The sequence below is a fragment of the Pan paniscus genome, chromosome 23 (assembly GCF_029289425.2).
Source record: "Pan paniscus chromosome 23, NHGRI_mPanPan1-v2.0_pri, whole genome shotgun sequence".
In the NCBI taxonomy this organism is placed as follows: Eukaryota; Metazoa; Chordata; class Mammalia; order Primates; family Hominidae; genus Pan; species Pan paniscus.
This window is the reverse complement of record NC_085927.1, coordinates 44,770,285-44,784,766: the sequence shown is the minus strand read 5'-3', so window position 1 is coordinate 44,784,766 and position 14,482 is coordinate 44,770,285. Positions and strand designations below refer to the sequence as shown.

Here is a 14,482-nt window from a genome sequence, read left to right as displayed (position 1 = left end):
TTTAAAAAATATTTTCTTGATAATAGTCTTTTGTCAGATGTGTAGTTTGCAAATATTTTCTTCCACTCCATAGCTTATTTTTTATCCCCTTAATAGGTCTATCTCAGAGAACATGTTTTTTATTTTGATGAGATCAAATGTATCAATATTTCCTTTTATGGGTTATGCCTTTGATGTTATGTTTAAGAACTCTTAACCAAGCCCTAAATCCTGAAGATTTTCTTCCATGTCTTCTTCTCAGAGTTTTATAGTTTTATGTCTTACATGTAAATCTATGATCCATTTTGAGTTAATTTTTTATAAGATGTGAACTTTAGGTTCAAGCTCATTTTGTTTTGCTCTCATTGAATTACTTCTGAATCTTTGTCAAAAAGTAGTTGGCCTTCCTTATGTGAGGTTATATCTGGGTCCTCTAATATATTCCATTGATCTGTGTCTTTCCCTCTGTCAGGACCACACAACTTTGATTACTGTGGCTATATAATACATCTTGAAATTGGGTAAAGTAAATCCTCCCACTTTATTCATTCTTTCAAAATTGCCTTAGCTTTCTTGGCTCCTTTGTATTTCAATTTCAATTTCAATGGAGGAATAAGTTTTTTTCAACAAATGGTGCTCGAGAAACTGGATGTTGATAGGCAAAAAAAAAAAAAAAAAAAAAAAAAAAAACAAACCAAAACCTTGACTTAAACCTCATAATTTACATGAAAGTTCACTCAAAATGTCAAAATATATCACAGACTTCAATGGAAAATATAAAACTTCAAGAGGAAAACATAGGAAAAAAGTCTTCAGAACCAAGAGTTGGTGGAGAATTTCTAAAATTTGATACCATAAATATGATCCATAAAAATAAAATTTGAAAAATTGAACCTTATCAAAATTAAAAACTTTTGCACTGCAACAGATCTGTTAAAGGGATGAAAATACAAGTTACAGAATAGGATAAAATATTGCAAACCACATATTCAAAAAAGGCTAGTGTCTGTGATATATAAGGAGCTCTCAGAAATCAGTTGTAAAACAAACAATTCAACTAGAAAATGGGCAAAACATATCAACAGACATCTCATCAAAGAGGGTGAACAACAAAGCAGCACATGAAAAAATATTCAACATCATTGGCTTTTAGGGAAATGGAAATTAAAACCTTAGTAAGATGTAACTACACACCTATCAGAATGAGCAGAATAAAAACATAGTGACAACATCAGATGCTGGCCAGGATGCATAGAAACTGGATCAGGCAGGCATTATTGATATAAAATGTATATCACTCTGGAAAGTATCTTGGCAGTTTATTATCAAATTAAACATGGAAATTCCATTTTTTGCATCTTGATGTTATAGCCAACATTGTTGCTGAATTCTAATGAGCTCTAATAACATGGCTGTAGGTTATTTTGGCTATTCTATGTAGAAAATTATTTCTTTGAATTATTATCCTTTGTGCATTTCTTTCCCATTCTTTCATCTGGCACTTATTTTTTTTCTTTATATTGTGTTAGGTAAGACCTCCAGGACATGGTTGGACTGGGCAGAGTTACATTTTAAGACGTGAAGAGGAGCTTTCAGGGTGGAATGTGTTAGTCAGCTTCTCACTTTCAGATGAATCAGAAAGGAAGGGGAGAGTTTGTTGAGTTTCTTTTTTGCAGAACCTAGAATCTTCTAATGTTTCATCATTAACTTTGAGGTTTGCTGTAGAGCTTTGCATATACCTTTTATGAGTGTAAGAAAGTTCTCTTCTACTCCTAGTTTTCCAAGACTTATTTGATCTTTTGTAAATTGGTGTTGAATGTGGCAATTTTTAAAAACCATCTATCATTATGATCAATTTTTTTCACCTTTGTTAATGTGGTAAAATAAATTGTTAGATTTTAGTATGTTTTTGTGTTTTGTTTCATATTTTGGTGGGACTACCTTGTGTTCCGGGCTATGAAAGTATTCTTATAGAATAGTCTTAATGTTTGTTTCTTCCAAGACTCAGAGACTTCACTGTTTCTAAACTAGTTTTTCCATGAAATTCTGACTTCGGGATCCCCTTACCTTGTGACAAGTATAAAATCTGACCCTCTCTTCACTTGTGGAGTAAACTTAGACTTTTGACTTCAAGGGGGATTCTTTAGTTCTCTATTCAGACAGGTAGAAGACAGTCTTCCTTGCTGCTTTCTTGAGCTTATTCTAAGCCCTATTCTTCGAATCCTTGGGTAGTTATTCTCAAGTCCCTAGACCTTACTCCTATTTCTGGAGTGAATGATGCTGTACCACTATGGCATCAATTCAAACTCTAATTGAAAGCTAATTCAAACTCTAAATACTTGGACCTTGAGCTATCTCTTTGTTTCTAGAACAAGGAATTTCCTATAGGAGGAACTAAGTCAGCTCACTCTGACACATTCATAGAAACACTCTTCTTACAATTTTTTTTTCCTGGAGGAAATATTTTTTGATTTCCAAATTGCTGCCATATCATAAGAAAAATATAATGTAAATATAAAGTGAATCCCTCTTTAGAGGTCCTACTAGCTACATTATCGGGATATTAGTGCCTACCTGGTGGAGTGATTGGGATGATTAAATAAAATAATGCCAGGTAATAAGTTTATTTCTGTTTCTGGGCATGGTAGTACTCAGTAATTGTTAATTAGTATTACAGTGATTCAGATTGTTCAGTCTATCTAGAGGCACCTACTGCTCCATTAGAATAATGTTTATTTAAATAAACTTGTAGTTTTAGGATAGTTTTAAATTTAAAAAAAGTTGCAAGAATAGTAAAGAGAGTTCCCAAATACCCCTCACCCAGTTTTTCCCATTGTCCCATCCCATTCACGTTTTCCCATCTTACATTACCATTGCACATTTCTTACAACTAAGGAACACAGTGGAGCAGTACTAAACTCAACATTTTATTTAGACTTTACTAGTTTTAACTTCATGCCTTGTTCTGCTCCAGGATCACATCCATGATACCATCTAACATTTAGTTGACAAGTTTCTCTGGTCTGTGAAACTTGCTCAGTCTTTTCTTGTTTTCGATGACCTTGGTGGCTTGAAGAGTACTGGTTAGGTGTTTTATAAAATGCCCCTCAATTTCAGTCTGGGTTTGTCTGATGTTTTGCTCATGGTTGGACTAGGCAGGGTTACATTTTAAGACTGGAAGAGGAGCTATCAGGATGAAATGTGTTAGTCAGCGCTTCACATTCAGATGAGTCAGGAAGAAAGGAGAGAGTTTGTTGAATTTCACCCCCAGGGTAATAACATAGGGAGGTCATCCAGTTAATTTTCCAAGGATAAAAATAGAAATAGCTACCACATATTTAACTCCTATTGTGTTATGTGTATGATTGATACATATATATATATATATAGATGTATAGGTATCTATGTTTGTGTTTATATTTATATCTATATCATTTCTATATACCTATATATACACATAAATGAATATATATACATTTATATCTACATTTATGTATACATAAATGTGTATATATAATATACATATATATATAAATAAAATAATTCTAAGTCCTAAAAAAAACTCATCCTGGTAAATTCTATTTTCATCTTACAGAAAAAAATGAGTATATTAGTACATTCTTACATGACTATAAAGAAATACCCAAGACTGGGTAATTTATGAAGGAAAGAGGTTTAATTGACTCACAGTTCTACATAGCTGGGGAGGCCTCAGGAAAATTACATTCAAGGAGGAAGGTGAAGGGGAAGCAAAACCCTTCTTCACATGGCAGCAGGAGAGAGATATCTTGTGAGAACTCACTCACCATCAGATCTCATGAGAACTCACTCATTACCATGAAAGCAGCATGGGGGAGACTGTCCCCATGATCCAATAACCTGTCATCATGTTCTTCCGTCAACACCTGAGGATTATAATTCAAGATGAGATTGGGGTGGGGACACAAGGCCTAACCATATCATTCTGCTCCAGCCCCTCTGAAATCTCATGCCCATTTCACATTTCAAAACCAATCGTGCCTTCCTAACAGCCTTCTAAAGTTGTAATTCATTCCAGTATTAACCCAAAACTTCAAGTCAAAAGTCTCATTTGCGACAAGGGAAGTCCCTTCTGCCTAGGAGCCTGTAAAATCAAAAGCAAGTTAGTTATTTCCAAGATACAATGTGGGTACAGGCATTGGATAAATGCTCACATTCCAGTGGGAGAAATTGGCCCAAACAAAGAAGAAACAGGCCCCATGCAAGTCTGAAATCCAGCAGGGCAATCATTAAATCTTAAAGCTCTGAAATAATCTCCTTTTACACCATATCTCACATCCAGGTCATGCTGATGCAAGAGGTGGGTTCCCACAGCCTTGGACAGCTCCACCCCTGTGGCTTTGCAGGGTTCATCTCCACCCGTGATGCCCACCCTGACTGCTTTCATGGGCTGGCATTGAGTGTCTGCCACTTTTCCAGGGGCATGGTGCAAGCTGTCAGTGGATCTACCATCCTGAAGGAGGGTAGCCCTCTTCTCAAAGCTCCACTAGGTAGTGCCTCTGTGGGAACTCTGTGTGGGGGCTCCAACCCCATATTTTCTTTCCACACTGCCCTAGCAGAGGTTCTCCATGAAGGCTCTGCCCCTGCAGCACACCTCTGCCTTGACATTCAGGCATTTCCATACATCCTCTGAAATCTAGGCAGAAGTTCCCAAACCTCAATTCTTGTTTTTTGTATACCTGCAGGACCAACACCACATGGAAGCTGCCAAGGCTTGGGGCTTTTACTCTCTGAAGCAACAACCTGAGCTGTATCTTCCTTTATAGCCAAACCTGGAGCAACTGGGATGTAGGGCACCAAGTCCTGAGGCTGCACACAGCAAGGGGCCCTGGACCCAGTCCCTGAAACCATTTTTCTCTCCTAGACCTCTGGGCCTGTGATGGTAGGGGCTGCCAGGAAGGTCTCTGACATGCCCTGGAGAGCATTGTCTTGGTGATTAACATTCGGCTCTTCATTACTTATGCAAATTTCTGCAGCTGGCTTGAATTTCTCCCCAGAAAATGGGTTTTTCTTTTCTATCAAATCATTGGGCTGTAAATTTCCCAAACTTTTGTGCTCTACTTTCCTTTTAAACGTAAGTTCCAATTTCAGACCATCTCTCTCAAGTTCAAAGTTCCACAAATCTCTAGGGCAGTGGCAAAATGCTGCCAGTTCTCTTTGCTAAAGCATAGCAAGAATGACCTTTGCTCCAGTTCTTAAGAAGTTCCTCATCTCCATCTGAGACCACCTCAGCCTGGACTTCATTGTCCATATCACTATGAGCATTTTGGTCAAAACCATTCAACAAGGCTCTAGGAAGTTCCAAACTTTCCCAAATCCTTCTGTCTTCTGAGCCCTCCAAACTGTTCCAAACTCTGCCCATTACCCAGTTCCAAAGTTGCTTCCACATTTTCAGGTGCCCCACTTTTCAGCAGTGCCCCACTCTCTGTGGTACCAATTTATTGTATTAATCCATTCTTACACTGCTATAAAGAAATACCCAAGCCTGGGCAATTTATAAAGGAAGGAGGTTTAATTGACTCACAGTTCCACATGGCTGGAAACTTACAGGGAAACTGACAATCATGGCAGAAGGGGAAGCAAGGAGTTCTTCACATGGTGGCAAGAGAGAGAAGAGTGAGCAAAGGAAGAACTTGTCAAACACTTATAAAACTATCAGATCTCATGAGAACTCACTCACTATCCAGAGAACAGCATGGGTGAAACTGCCCCTAGGATCTAATCACCTACCACCAGGTTCCTCAACACTTGGGGATTACAATTCAAGATGAGATTTGGGTGGGGACACAAAACCTAACCATATCAATGAGGCTCAGGATGTTTAAGTGATATCCCTGAGGCAGCCCCACTAACAGGTGCTTGAGTTGGGATTCAAACCCTCTCCAGCTGGCATCAGAGCCAGAGCTTCTTGAACTGCGCTGCACTGTCCCCTACTGGCTCCATTCTCTCATCATTGCTGATTAAGGATCACAGAGGTAAGAACTCTGCAAGATGTATTTGTACTTTTCTTAAGTTTTTTATTTTTTCTCCTGTTTTTCCTTTGGTGGTCAGTGGTAAGACTCCTAAAACAACAAAAAAAAGAGCCTATGAGGTGCTTTTAGAGGCAGTCTGGAGGGAGACTGCAACCAGACCTTAGCATACCTATTCCCCTGGGGAAAGAGTGGGAACTTGCAGCTTTATGGGTGGAGGGAAAGTATTTGAGTCCCTGGAGACAAATGGGCACCAAGCCTGGGACTGAAAAGAGACCTGGGAGCATCTATATTTCTCAGCCACTTACCAAGGTGCTTTTTGGAATACAACTGCTCATAAGTGTTTGATTATAAAATAATAATGGTAATGTTAATAATAACGGTGAATTTAATCTTTTCCCCAGTGAATCTATACTCATTCTGCTCATTTTCCTTGCTTTGTTTCTCTCCTCTGGGATTGCTCCCAGTTCAGACACTCTCTTTACTGACAGTAAAAATCTCAGGGTGGATGGAGTGCTGGGCAGGACCGAGACATTTACGATTATCCACTTATTGATTTACTTCCCTGAAATTTGCTCATAGTCTTCGTAAACTTGCTGCAATCTGATGTCCTGATGACTCCCTTATTAGGTTCTGCTTTGGACAGAATTACTCAACCAAATTGGAATTCATGGTTATTATGAACCATTTTCAAGACATCACTCAAAAGCAAGTCAAGAGCTGATTCTTGCCTGCTTCTGCCTGTTAGATTTTGGATCAAGATTCGCATCCCATGTCATGCCCATTACTGTGAGGTTGTTGCTTTATTTATGACCTTTGCTTGGTGTGTTGCAGTCTATTTCTATTGTCGTATTTTCACCAACTCATACAAAATTCTTACTCTCACCTTGCACAGGGGTGGAAACTGCATGTCTGTGTTACTTTATTTAGCAGATGCCCGCACCAATTACAATTCCACTGGCTTTTCCTTCCCCCTTGGACAAGGTGGAGGAGAGTGAGTAAAACCAGGACTTTGTCCGTGTTTATTTTTAACCAAAGCCTCCTTAAAGCTTAAAAGATATCTCCTTTCTCAGGAAGCTGGCAGCTGTCTGGCCCAGGGACACAATTACAGCTTTGTCATTAAGACTAGAAGCCCTGAATTGATACCTCTTTCTCCTCTATTCAGTTTATGCTGATGCAAACTCATTTACCAGATCAGCATGGAGGAAAGCGTAACCTCTTTTGAGTGCTGAGAAGTTCAGGAATGCACTTATGTCAATAGGGAATCACTCTGCATTGCTTTCCCCGGAAGTTCCTGGATTTTTATCTTGCTTGTCACCTGCAAAAGAATCCTGACCCCTACAGACACTTAGTTGTGTGGATGTCAGTTAATGCGGTTTGCTTCAGGGCAATGAGAAGGCAGTTCTCTAGAGTGGAAACGACATAGGGATTGATAGTCCTAAATCCTACGTCAGCACCATCACTGGCTGGCTGTGTGGGCAAGCTACATTATATCTTGGAACTTTCATTTTCTCACCTATAAACTGGAAGTTAGAATATTCAATTCCCAGTGAAAAATATTCAGTATACTGCTTGAGCGTGTCCATTGCTATCTTAAGATGATTTAAAACAAAAAACTATAAACTTTTGTGTCAGGCCTCTGAGCCCAAGCTAAGCCATAGCATCCCCTGTGACCTGCATGTATACATCCAGATGGCCTGAAGTAACCGAAGAATCACAAAAGAAGTGATATTTAAATGGCCTGTTCCTGCCTTAACTGATGACATTCCACCACAAAAGAAGTGAAAATGGCCAGGCTTTGCCATAACTGATGACATTACCTTGTGAAATTCCTTCTCCTGGCTCATCTTGGCTCAAAAAGCTCCCCCACTGAGCACTTTGTGACTCCCACCCCTGCCTGCCAGAGAACAACCCCCCTTTGACTGTAATTTTCCTTTACCTACCCAAATCTTATAAAATGGCCCCACCCTTCTCCCCCTTCGCTGACTCTTTTTGGACTCAGCCTGCCTGCACCCAGGTGATTAAAAAGCTTTATTGCTCACACAAAACCTGTTTAGTGGTCTTCACATGGACACAAGTGAAACTTTGGACTATGCTGAGGCACAGACATTTGGGGAACAGGCTTGGACCTTGGAATTAGACAGACCTGGTCCAAGATCTGATTCTACCACTTATTAGCTTTATGACCTAAACAAATTGCAAAAATGTTGAGACTCAGTATCCTTACTTGTAAAAAAGGAAGAATTTTACGGAATACATAACATATGTACAAAAACTATTAATGGTTTCCCCTTTGTTTGACCAGGACCCTGACCTTGACTACCACTTGTACAGGTCATTTAACATGGCAGATGTTTGGTCATTTGAGAAGGCGGTCATGTGGCTTGGTATTCTTAAGATAACCAGGCACCTGGAGATATTTTTTCCTTTTCTAAGTTGTTTATATGTGTGTGTGTGTGTCAGACACACATATATACAAATGAATATATACATTTATGCATATGTATGTACGTGTGCATATATTTGTATGTGCGTTTCCTTTTTCTTCCAAAACTTTTTCCCTTTTCTTCTTTCCATCTGTGATCCACTTTTGGCCATGTCACAGGTCTTCTAGGGACCTCAGGATCAGCTCTACCATTTGTAACTATGAAGATTGCCATCCAATGCATTGAATAGGTGGGCTAAGTTTGGGATGTGTGTCTCTCCACTGCCCCTCCAAAGACTCTAAACACTCTGGAGATTTTGAAATCCCTACTTCTTGTATCATTACTTTCATGCACGTCCGTGTGAAGAGACCACCAAATAGGCTTTGTCTGAGCAACATGGCTGTTTATTTCACCTGGGTGCAGGCGGGCTGAGTCCGAAAAGAGAGTCAGTGAAGTGAGATGGAGTGGGGCTGTTTTATAAGATTTGGGTAGGTAAAAGAAAATTACAGTCAAAAGGGGGTTGTTCTCTGGTGGGCAGGAGTGGGGGGGGGTCACAAGGTGCTCAGTAGGGGAGCTTTTGAGCCAGGATGAGCAAGGAGAAGGAATTTCACAAGATAATGTCATCAGTTAAGGCAGGAACAGGCCATTTTCACTTCTTTTGTGGTGGAATGTCATCAGTTAAGGCAGGAACCAGCCATCTGGATGTGTACGTGCAGGTCACAGGGGATATGATGGCTTAGCTTGGGCTCAGAGGCCTGACATTCCTGTCTTCTTATATTAAGAAAAATAAAATGAAATAGTAGTAAAGTGTTGGGATGGCGTAAGTTTTTGGGGGTGGCATGGAGAGATAATGGGCGATGTTTCTCAGGGCTGCTTCGAGCGGGATTAGGGGCGGCATGGGAACCTAGAGTGGGAGAGATTAAGCTGAATGAAGATTTTGTGGTAAAGGGTGATATTGTGGGGTTGTTAGAAGAAACATTTGTCATTTAGAATTATTGGTGATGGCCTAGATATGGTTTTATATGAATTGAAAAACTAAACGGAATAAGGGAAGGAGAAAAACAGGTATTAAAGGACTGAGAATTGGGAGGACCCAGGACATCTAATTAGAGAGTGCCTAAGGAGATTCAGCATAGTCCTGCCAACAAAGATTATTATTTACTTTAAGAGTTAAGAGTGGCAGTTTGGGGATAGCACCAAGAGATATCAGCTGTGATGGCTTGGAGGAACAGTGTAAACCGGCAGGGTAAACAAGAGCAGGGCATGTATGAGTAGTTGAGAACGGTGAATAGGAGTATGACTAGACAGAGGATAGTAGGGATGACAAGTTTTTTTGGGCATAGTCCAAATTGGTCTGGTGTCTGGAAGGAGACTGGGGCCTAATAAAAAGGGGCATCCATACAGGAGCTCAAATGGGCTGTACCCTGTAGCATTCCGAAGACAGGCCTGAATTCTGAGAAGGGCAAGTGGTAAAAGTATTGCCCAGTCCTTTTTAAGTTGGTGGCTGAGCTTGGTGAGGTGTGTTTTTAAAAGACCATTAGTCCGTTCTACCTTTCCTGAAGACTGAGGACTGTAAGGGATATAAAGGTTTCACTGAATACCAAAAGCCTGAAAAAATGCTTGGCTGGTTTGACTAATAAAGGCTGGTCCGTTATCAGACTGTATAGAGGTAGGAAGGCCAAACCGAGGAATTATGTCTGACAGAAGGGAAGAAATGACTACGGTGGCCTTCTTAGACCCTGTGGGAAAGGCCTCTACCCATCCAGTGAAAGTGTCTACCCAGACTAAGAGGTATTTTAGTTTTCTGACTCAGGGCATGTGAGTAAAGTCAACTTGCCAGTCCTGGGCAGGGGCAAATCCCTGAGCTTGATGTGTAGGGAAGGGAGGGGGCCTGAATAATCCCTGAGGAGTAGTAGAATAGCAGATGGAACACTGAGAAGTTATTTCCTTGAGGATAGATTTCCACGATGGAAAGGAAATGAGAGGTTCTAAGAGGTGGGCTGGTGGCTGGTACTATAGCATAGCCTGCCTTTGCTGGTATGTGGCGATTAGGCCTGGTGGAACTACTATCAATAAAACAAGTGTGTTCAGGGTGAGGAAAGGAAAGAAGGAAATACGGGGAAATGGGGTGAATGTCAGGTGGATCAGAGAGATACAGTCATAGGGGTCAGGTGTGGTATCGGGAATACTGTGGGAGGCTGGATTGAAGTCTGGGCCAGGAACAATGGTAATTGTGGGAGACTCAACAAAGAGTGAGTACAGCTGAAGGAGCCGGGGAGCAGAAAGTATATGCAGCAGGTGGGAGAAAGAAAATAGATTCTGGAAGTTATGAGAACTGTAGAGAGTGAGTTGAGCATAGTTTGTGATTTTTTGGGCCTCTAAAAGTATTAAAGCAGCAGCAGCTGCTGCACGCAGACATGAGGGCTAGGCTAAAACAGTAAGGTCAAGTTGTTTGGACAGAAAGGCTACAGGACGCGGTCCCGGCTCTTGTGTAAGAATTTTGACCTTACTAACCATGCCTAGGAAGGAAAGGAGTTGTTTTGTAGAAGGGATTGGGGTTTGGGAGATTAGCTGGACACGATCAGCAGGGAGAGCACATGGGTTTTCATGAGAATTATGCCGAGATAGGTAACAGATGAGGAAGAAATTTGGGCTTGATTGAAGTAATGGGGGCTGTCTGTGAAGCCTTGCGGCAGTACAGCCCACGTAATTTGCTGAGCCTGATGGGTGTCAGGGTCAGTCCAAGTGAAAGCGAAGAGAGGCTGGGATGAAAGGTGCAAAGGAATAGTAAAGAAGCATGTTTGAGATCCAGAACAGAGTAATGGGTTGTGGAGGGAGGTATTGAGGATAGGAGAGTATTTGGGTTTGGCACCACGGGGTGGATAGGCAAAACAATTTGGTTGATAAGGCACAGATCCTGAAGTAACCTGTAAGCCTTGTCTGGTTTTAGGACAGGTAAAACGGGGGAATTGTAAGGGCAGTTTATAGGCTTTAGAAGGCCATACTGTAGCAGGCGAGTGATAATAGACTTTAGTCCTTTTAAAGCGTGCTGTGGGATGGGATATTGGCATTCAGCGGGATAAGAGTGATTAGGTTTTAATGGGATGGTAAGGGGTGCATGATTGGTTGCTAAGGAGGGAGTAGAGGTGTCCTATACTTGTGGGTTAATGTGGGGAGATGCAAGGGGAGGATGTGAAGGAGGCTTTGAACTGGGGGAAAAGGTGGCAATGAGGTGTGGCTGTAGCCCAGGAATAGTCAGCGAAGCAGCTAATTTAGTTAAAGTGTCTCGGCCTAATAAGGGAACTGGGCAGGTGGGGATAATTAAAAAGGAGTGCTTAAAAGAGTATTGTCTAAGTTGACACCAGAGTTGGGAAGTTTTAAGAGGTTTAGAAGCCTGGCCGTCAGTATCCACAACAGTTATGGAGGCAAGGGAAACAGGCCCTTGAAAAGAAGGTAATATGGAGTGGGTAGCCTCCGTATTGATTAAGAAGGGGACAGACTTACCCTCCACTGTGAGAGTTACCTAGAGCGTCTGTGATGGTCCTGTAGGCTTCTGAGGCAATCTGGCAGCATCAGTCTTCAGCTGCTAAGCTGAGAAGATCTAGAAAGGAGTCAGTCAGAGAGCCTTGGGCCAGAGTTCCAGGGCCTCTGGGAGTGGCTGCCAGGTGAGTTCAACAGTCCGATTTTCAGTGGGGTCCCACACAGATGGGACGCGGCTTAGGAGGAATCCCGGGCTGTGGGCATTCCTTGGCCCAGTGGCCAGATTTCCGGCGCGTGTAGCAAGCTCCTGGGGGAGGAGGTTCTGGAGGAACGCCTGGCCCCTGCGGTTCAGGCATTTGGAAGTTCTTGTGTGCTGGAGATGTGGCTGGGGTTTGTCTCACAGTGGAGGCAAGGAATTGCAACTTTTTTCTATTATTGCACACCTTGAAGGTGAGGTTAATTAAGTCCTGTTGTGGGGTTTGAGGGCCGAATTTAATTTTTGGAGCTTTATTTAAAGTTGGGAGCGTATTGGGTAATAAAATGTATATTAAGAATAAGACGGCCTTTGATCTTTTAGGGTCTAGGGCTGTAAAGCGTCTCAGGGTTGCTGCCAAACAAGCCATGAACTGGGCTGGGTTTTTCGTATTTGATGAAAAAGACCCTAAACGCTATCTGATTTGGGAGAGGTCGTATAAAGAAAAAGGCGCATTAACCTTGACTATGCCTTTAGCTCCAGCCACCTTTTTAAGAGGAAATTGCTGGGCAGGTGGGGGAGGGCTCGTCACGGAACAAAACTCTAAGCCGGACGGGGTGTGAGGAGGGGAGGTGATAAAAAGATTATAGGGTGGAGGAGCGGAGGCTGAGGAAGAATTGGGACCTAGTTGGGCCTGGCGAGGAGCAGCCTGGGGAGGAGGGGAGAGGTCAGATGGGCTTCTAGAAAAGGAAGATTAGAAAGACTCAGCGACGCTTGGGGTTGGGACGGGGATGATTCGCACTGGGAACAGAGACTAGGGAGGGAACAATGTGTAAAAGAATGCCTGGCACCTCAGACCATTTGCCCATTTTTTGACAAAAATTATTTAGGTCTTATAGGATGGAGAAATTGAAAGTACCATTTTCTGGCCATTTAGAGCCATTGTCAAGTTTGTATTGGGGCCAAGCGGTGTTGCAGAAGAAAATACGATGCTTAGATTTTAGGTCAGGTGAGAGTTGAAGAGGTTTTAAGTTCTTAAGAACGCAGGCTAAGGGAGAAGAAGGAGGAATGGAGGGTGGAAGGTTGCCTATAGTGAAGGGGACAAGTTTAAAGAGAAGGGTAGAGACACAGAGAAGGGGGTAGGGAGCAGCCCTGGGCTGCAACGTGGGTGAGCAGCCAAAGCAGGTGTCCCCGCAATTGACTTGCCACCAAGGAAACGTGGGTGAATGATCAAGGCAGGCGTCCCCATGGAGATCAGAAACCAATGGAACGTGTGTGAATCATCAGAGAGGTGTCCCCACAATGATTAAACACCAAGGGAAGGCTGCCTTCCAGAGTCCATGACCGGCGCCGGAGTTTTGGGTCCACAGATAAAATGTGTCTCCTTTGTCTCTACCAGAAAATGAAAGGAATTGAAATTAAGAGAAGGGAGAGATTGAAGTGTGGCGCCAAGATTGAAAGGAGAAAGAGGTTGAGGGATAGTGAGAGAGGTTGGAGAAGAGAGTAAAAAGAGGCCGCTTACCGGATTTGAAATTGGTGAGATGTTCCTTGGGCTGGTCGGTCTGAGGACCTGAGGTCGTAGGTGGATCTTTCTCACGGAGCAAAGAGCAGGAGGACAGGGGATTGATCTCCCAAGGGAGGTCCCCCAATCGAGTCACGGCATCAAATTTCATGCGCGTCTGTGTGAAGAGACCACCAAACAGGCTTTGTGTGAGCAACGTGGCTGTTTATTTCACCTGGGTGCAGATGGGCTGAGTCCGAAAAGAGAGGCAGTGAAGGGAGATAGGGGTGGGGTCGTTTTATAATATTTGGGTAGGTAAAGGAAAATTACAGTCAAATGGGGGTTCTCTGGCAGGCAGGAGTGGGGGGCGTCACAAGGTGCTCAGTAGGGGAGCTTTTGAGCCAGGATGAGCCAGGAAAAGGAATTTCACAAGATAATGTCAACAGTTAAGGCAGGAACAGGCCATTTTCACTTCTTTTGGGGTGGAATGTCATCAGTTAAGGCAGGAACCAGCCAACTGGATGTGTATGTGCAGGTCACAGGGGATATGATGGCTTAGCTTGGGCTCAGAGGCCTGACAATTACCAAAGGGATGAAAATGTAACCTTTGCAATTCTGGAGCAAGGATGTGAGAGAAAAACTCAACTTCCTCTAATTTCTTGTTCTCCAAAAACCTCCTTACATGCATTTACCTGCTCCTGCCTCCCAGCTCTGCATGAACCTGGCTCAGTCTTGTCGCCACAATGCCTTCAGTTAAAACCAGGGGATAATATGGCCTCTTATTACACATGAGAATGTTGGGCGGTACCAAATGGGGTGTTATATACAAGAGGCTTTCAGAGTCTGTCATGTGTTATGTGTGGAGCAAATGATGAATCCTTACCCCTTCCTTTAT

At 42.4% G+C, this 14,482-nt stretch overlaps 1 long non-coding RNA gene across 4 annotated transcripts in view; it reads left to right on the top strand.

Moving 5' to 3' along the window:
* The window catches only part of LOC103786605 (uncharacterized), a 271,965-nt gene that overhangs the window by 152,629 nt on the left and 104,854 nt on the right, over positions 1-14,482 (top strand). The window contains exon 7 of one of the 4 annotated variants that reach the window (XR_010111821.1): positions 4,704-6,102. The exons of the other annotated variants lie outside the window; for them this stretch is intronic. This is a non-coding gene — a long non-coding RNA (uncharacterized LOC103786605). Of the gene's footprint in view, positions 1-4,703; positions 6,103-14,482 lie in introns of those variants that run through there. 4 annotated transcript variants of the gene reach the window in all.